This window comes from Gavialis gangeticus, unplaced genomic scaffold (assembly GCF_001723915.1).
Source record: "Gavialis gangeticus isolate Ggan-Ray unplaced genomic scaffold, GavGan_comp1, whole genome shotgun sequence".
Taxonomy (NCBI): domain Eukaryota; kingdom Metazoa; phylum Chordata; order Crocodylia; family Gavialidae; genus Gavialis; species Gavialis gangeticus.
Genome location: NW_017728980.1, coordinates 419,019 through 425,676, shown reverse-complemented (window position 1 = coordinate 425,676; position 6,658 = coordinate 419,019). Strand labels below are relative to the sequence as shown.

General features: G+C 48.2%; 1 protein-coding gene across 1 annotated transcript in view; it reads right to left on the bottom strand.

The window, feature by feature from the left end:
* Positions 1-6,658, bottom strand: part of DDX25 (DEAD-box helicase 25) — a 42,634-nt gene that overhangs the window by 28,156 nt on the left and 7,820 nt on the right. The gene's annotated exons all lie outside the window — the stretch shown is intronic.

The window sequence follows — 6,658 nt, the reverse complement described above, 5'->3', positions numbered from 1 at the left end:
TTTTTTTTGGGGGGGGGGGGTAGAGGGAGACAGGGGGAGGTTATAGGATATAATTATTTGCTAGAAGCCCATGAACAGCTTGCTATTCCTGACAAAATTTGGTCTTGTCAGTCCTATATTAAGGGTCTACTGTCTTGTCAATGAATCTCTAACTCTTATTGTAGTAATCAAACTTTGGAGACAAACTGCAGGGGAAGAAAGTGAACCTACTAAATATTTCACCATTAAAATTATCCAGAAAATGTTTTAAATGTTTTAAAATCAAGAAACCATAAATTCGGAAATGTTAGAATCAAGACTGCCTGTACAATGTTAATTTAGTTAATTTAGATGGTCTTTGAGATAAATGCCTTTTCCAGGAATGAGGAAAACAATAGCTGATATGAGCTGAAGCTCCTCCTATAGTCAGACCCCATTTCCTTGATAGGCCACCACATAAAGGAAAGAAAAAGGAACAGCAAGGACAGAAAATACAGAGGCTGCTGCTGGTGCGGACTCTTGCCTATAACTTGAGTACTAGAAAAAGGTGGGCTTGGTCCCTAGTCTTATCAGCTGCTTGAGACTTGGCAAGCTTGCACCAGCACTGGGTTGACCTTATTTCTTTTGACCTTGTCTCTGTAAGCCTGTGACCAAAAACAAAGTTAAGCAGACTCCACTGACCATGACAGACTTAACACAAAGCAAAGGAATGGGAAGAAAAAAATGTAACTGGGGAAGAAAAGGGTGACAAGGAAGGGACTGATCAAAGTTGCCTGTTCCAAGTTTTGTTCAAGACTTCACTGGTTTCACCAGCTTCAGCTGTCACGTGGGTCTACCTCTCTCTATCAGTCAGTACACACTAGAAACAGGGGGTGTCTATGCATGTTCTGAGATTCGGGGGAATCTTTAATTAGAGTGGCTCCTAGACAGCTATTTTAATTAAAACACCACAGCATCACATGTATTAAGCATCCACATTTCAAAATGGGCACCAAGGGCACTTTAACTAAAGTTCATTCAATGAGTTTTAGTTAAAGTTTTAGTTAAAGTGCCCCTGTAACTTACTGTGGCACTCACTTGAGCATTTCACCTTCTCCGGCCAATCAGGCACTCCTGTCCCCTTCCGGGTTGACAGCTTGCCCTCCGGTGCGAGTCCTTAAGGCCCCCAGGGGTTCTCACCTGCCATGACTTGGTTGGAATGGTTATTAGTGGGAGGAAGTTCTTAGGTCCTGCCTCCCGTGGTTCTCTCTCTGATCTCACACGCAGGTCTTTGGTTTTGGGGCTCCACCTCCCCTGCACCCCACCTAACACAAACCAAATGAGATGTTAAGTCTTGGCTGAGGCTACCTGTCAGTCATCAACCATGGCTGGGCATTAGCCCCTGTCTATTTTCAGCCCAAGTTCAGAAGGTTTACTATCCTTATTGGGGCCTCAAGTTGGCCTGACTCATCTACTCTTCTACCCTGGGGTGAACCTTACTTCAGGTCTCTCTCCCCCAGGGTTACTCATGGCTTTTAACACTCCTCTGTTTCTCCTCTCCCTGCAGGCTCACCAGTCTCAGTCTCTGTTGGTGTCATCTCGGATCCACGGCTGCTGGAGAGGTGAGTATCCTGGCTCCTCCAAGCCAGCCTTAGCTGGGCACCCCAACTCTTGGGGTTGCCACCACTTGCCTCTGCTGGGGCATACAGGCACTTCCCATTGCTCTGGACACTCAGGAAGAGCCACTTCTGGTCCTCCCTGGATGTTGGCCAGCGGGGATTTTATCCCTCTACAAAGCATGCCACCAGCACCAGGGGGTGTTTTTGATCTTTGGCAGCATTCTGCTGCTGCCGCTTTTCCTCCTGCTTTCATGCTGGTGGTAAGATTATTCTCATGGCCGCGTCCCCACCACAGTCCCCACAGCCATTTTGAAACACGGGGTGCTTAATACAAGTGATGGTGGGGCACTCTGGAGCGTTCTAATTAGAACACTCCAGCAGACTTAATTAATGGTCTAATAGATTAATTAGGATGTACAGGCACCCTAAGTGACAAGAGCCCAATGGAGTCTCAGGGATCCTAGGACTCCAGGAGAGTGGGGGAGGGGTGGAAGGAACAACAGTCATAATGGTGACATTTGTTCCTTCTAGTCCACCCATGCGTCTGGTACATGTATCCTATGAAGTACTACCAAAGGGTGTGAACAGCTTTGGTAAGTAGGCATTATGTCCACTACCTTCCAATACACCAATTTCGGTTTCCTGAATTTCAATCCCTCTCTCACCTTGCTTACAAGACATGTTCTCAGCGATACTATGGTTTGTCATTAGGAATTTTCATTTGAAACTGGTTTGTTTTGGATTTTTACCAATTTTTATAAACATTTTTATGCATTAGACTAGGTGGACTTCTGTTGCATTGGACAACTTGAAGAACAGGACTTTGCATAACAGGTCTCACCATTCCTCTGCATCAGCAAAGATCTGTGAAACCTACTGGAAAAGTTTCCATTTGCTTTTAAGGTTACTCTATGTAGGAGCTGATTTTCCACTGCTACTATGTCCTTAGCTCAAGTGGCAGAGATGGGTCCAAAGGCTTCAGCACTACTCATGAACACATGGGGAAGGTGGAGCTAGCAATGCCACAAAATTAAATTTGGAGGAGGGAGAGAATGTATTTTTCTCTTTTTTTCTCCTCCAATTTGCTAACTAACCTGGAAAGTTACACACAAGAAGTTATATTAAAAGAACATTAAGATTGCAAAATGAAGTTAGATGTACATGATTATAGTCATACTGCACAATCACAAGCCAGTTTTCCCCCCACAGGATACTGTCAGTAGATAAGACTTCAGAAAGACCAAGGCAAATTGGAGGATTGGACCAAAAGAAATTTCATGAGGTTCAATAATGACAAGTGCAAAGTCCTGTATACAGGATGGAACAATCTCATGCATCGGTACAAGCTGGGGGCTAACTGGCTGGGCAGCAGTTCTGCAGAAAGGGACCTGGGGGTTGCAGTGGACAATAAGCTGAATATGAGCCAACAGTATGCCGTTGTTGCCAAGAAGGCTAATGGGCTGCATCGGCAGATGTGTTGCCAGCAGATCAAGGGAAGTGATTATTCCCTCCTGTTCAGCACTAGTGAACCCACATCTGCAGTACTGTGTTCAGTTTTGGGCCCCCACTACAGAAAGGAAATGGACAAACTGCAAGGCAACAAAAATGGTTTGGGGGCTGAGGCAAATGACTTATGAGGAGAGGCTGAAGGAACTGGCCTTATTTAGTCTGGAGAAGAGAAGACTGAGGGGAGATGTAATAGCAGCCTTTAATTACCTGAAGGGGAGTTCAAAAAAGGATGGAGCTGTTTGTTCTCAGTGGTGGCAGATGACAGAACAAGGACCAATGGTCTCAAGTTGCAGCAAGGGAAGTTTAGGTTAGATTTTAGGAAGAACTGTCTCACTAGGAGGGTAGTAAAACACTGGAACAGGTTACCCTGGAGGCTGGGGGGGGCGGGGCACGGTGACCACCTGTAGACAGAGGCGGTGGCAGCGACGAGTCGCAAGCTCCCACAGGCAGCCACGGTGGTGTTGGCAGCAGGGGAGACTGATCAGGAAGCTCCTGCAGGTGGCGACAGCAGTGTTGGTGGCGGCGGATGGGTGGCAAGCACCGATCAGCGGTTGGCAACCACCCGCAGATGCCACTGTTGGCAGCAGCCAGCAGCAATCAGGGACTGGCTGCAGACACCACCAGTGGCATCGGCAGCAAGGAGGGGGGATGGCAAGCAGTGACCACCCTCAGGCGCCGCTGGCAGCATCAGCGGCACTTTTTGCAAGGGGTACACTGCCAAGCTCAGGGGGTGCACATGTACCCCTACGTGTCACCAGTGCCCAGAGAGGTAGTGGAATCTCCATCCTTGGAGGTTTTTAAGACCTAGCTAGACAAAGCTTTGGCTGGGATGATCTAGTTGAGGATGGTCCTACATTGAGCAGGGGGTTGGACTAGATGACCTCCCAAAGTCCCTTCCAACTCTAATTTTCTATTATTCTAAGACAGACTTGTTCTGGAGAGGAATCAGGATGGTATAGCGAAGAAAGTTATTTGCAAGAGCCCTAGCCCAGTGCTTCTCAACCAGGGTGCCATAAGACCCCTCTCAGAAGAGCTGCATCACAAGCACCATGGCAGTGGCCAAGTAAACCTGCCCTGCATGCAGAGCTGTAGCACACGAATGTTCCTCCCACATTGGGGTTCTCAGACAACCTTATTCCTGGTATCTTCCCCTCCTCTACCAAACTCCAGCACCAGCCTCTTCCCACCCACACTATGGTCCAATCTACTTTTTCCTCGTACAAAACTCTTGTCCCTCTACACTCAAGTCATCTTTCCCATACTGCCTGGCCACCAGGAGGGGGATCACCAAGATCACAGAAAAGCAGTCTCAATTCTTTTTCAGTCCTCAGCCCACCCAATTTGATAGAAAATGCCAGGCAAGTCCTGCCAAGCTCCTATAATCCTGTGTTCAAGCCTACTCAATGCAGAGAATCTCTGGACAATTTCTCTGCAGTAAGTCTCTGCTGAGCATGTGCAAAGTGGCATTATTTTCCCGAGCAGTACAACAGAAGGCAGATCTGTAACCCCAAGCCACCTTTCACAATCAGGTTCCTGCTCCAAAGCATAGGGTGAAACAGCTTTTCTGCAAAGCTGTTAGTGGAATTTAACATAACAGAACAATGTATTTTCCCCTAGCTTTGTGAATGGTTGTGGAAGAAATGAATTCAGCCTTGGACAGAAAAAGAAAAAACCTTTCAGTCCAAATGGTTAACATTAGGCTATGTAATAAACAACTGAAAAGAGCTACATCTTACAATGGGATGCACCAGACAACCATAATAGATGCTCTGCTATCTCCATTCATAATAAACTTTCCTGACTACATAAATATATTTCCAATTAGTGCGTGATCCATTAGAACAGCTGTGGGCAAAATACAACCTGCCAAGGGACTCTATACAGCCCACAATGGGTCCCTTGGCCCTGCCTGGCCCAGGTGCAGAGGGCAGCCCAGGCTGTGGCACATGCAGCTGGTCCCACTGCCCCCCAAGCATGTCAGCAGGGCTGGGACAGCACGGCTGCTGGACTAGCTTCCTGTTAGTCTGTGCAGCAGCTGTTCCTTCCAGTTGCCACTGCCAGGCACCTGACCCATCTGCCCCACATCCACCACCAGGGCATCAGATGGAGCAGGTGGGCAGGGTCTCCGTGGAGGCTGACTTGGGAGTCATGTGGGCCAAGCATTTGGTTGGGCAGGCTGGGCTGGGACCATGGGTAGGCAGGCAACATCCATGAGTAGGACAGGCAGGCAGGGCTGGGATCAGGATCTCGGGGTGGTAACAGCATGGGGCTGGGGCATAGGGAAGAGTCACGCTCCATTGCCAACACATCCCTGAGATGAGCGCCAGTTTTGCAGGCAGGGGCAGGGGAAGCAGATCATGGCTCTGCCCCAGGCTCCAGCCCTGCACTGTCACCACCCCAAGGTCCCAGCCCCACCTACTTGTCCCACTCCCAGATGCCTCCCCCTGTCCCCCCCATCCCATCCTCCTGGCTGAGCACTCTGCCCTGCAAGTCCTGAGCCAGTCTCATGGAGACCCTGGGATCACCAGTGACAGCGCAGGGTAGGGCCGGGCCCTAGAGGTGCACCAATGCATTGTTCTGATATCAGATCGGCACCAACATACAGAAAATTGACTGTATTAGAAATCAGCCTGATGTGGCCAACAATTTGGCTGATAAATGGCCCATGCATGCGTGCAGCTGCAGCACAGCATGCAAACAGTGAGGAGCACAGCCTGGCAACATAGACAGCTGCATGTAGCTGGTAAGTTTGGTGTGGTGGAAGGGGTGGGGGGAGGGAAGATGGGGAATTTGACAACTATTTTCAAATACCTGAAGGGTGATTATAAATAAGATAGAGATAGACTTTTCCCTGTGGTTGCAGGGAAGAATATTAAGAGCAATGGTCTCAAACTGCAGCAGAGGAAATTTAGGTTGAGATTAGGTAGAACTTTCTGACCATGAAGGTAGTTAAACATTGGAATAGGCTATCTAGAAAAGTTGCAGAAACCCCATTCCAGGAAATTTTTAAAAGCAGGTTAGAGAGACAGTTGACTGACATGATTTTGTCAGGGATGATCCCCTTGAGCAGTGGGCTGGACTGGATGACCTCATGAAGTCACTTCCAGCCCTAGCTTCCTATGCTGATTCACACAAGTTTACGTTTGGACGAGACCTCGTGAGATCATCGGGTCCAGCCCCCCTGCTCTAGGCAGGAAAGACGGCTGGGGTCAAATAACCCCAGCAAGGTGTGCATCCAGTCTCCTTTTGAAGATTTCCAGGGTAGATGCCTGCACCACCCCCACTAGGAGTCTATTCCAGAGCGTGGTCACATGAACTGTAAAGAAATTTTTCCTTATATCCAGTCTAAAACCTCCTTCTAGGAGTTTATGATTGTTGTTCCTGGTTTTCCCCTGGGGTGCTTTGGTGAATAATTGTTCACCTAGGCCTTGATGCCCTCCTGATATATTTGTAAGCTGCCACCAAATACCCCCTGAAGTCTTCTTTTTTCTAGGCTAAACAGTCCTCTATCTGCCAGTCTGTCTTTGTATGGCTTGGTCTTCAGGCCTCTGATCATACGAGTGGCTCCTTCT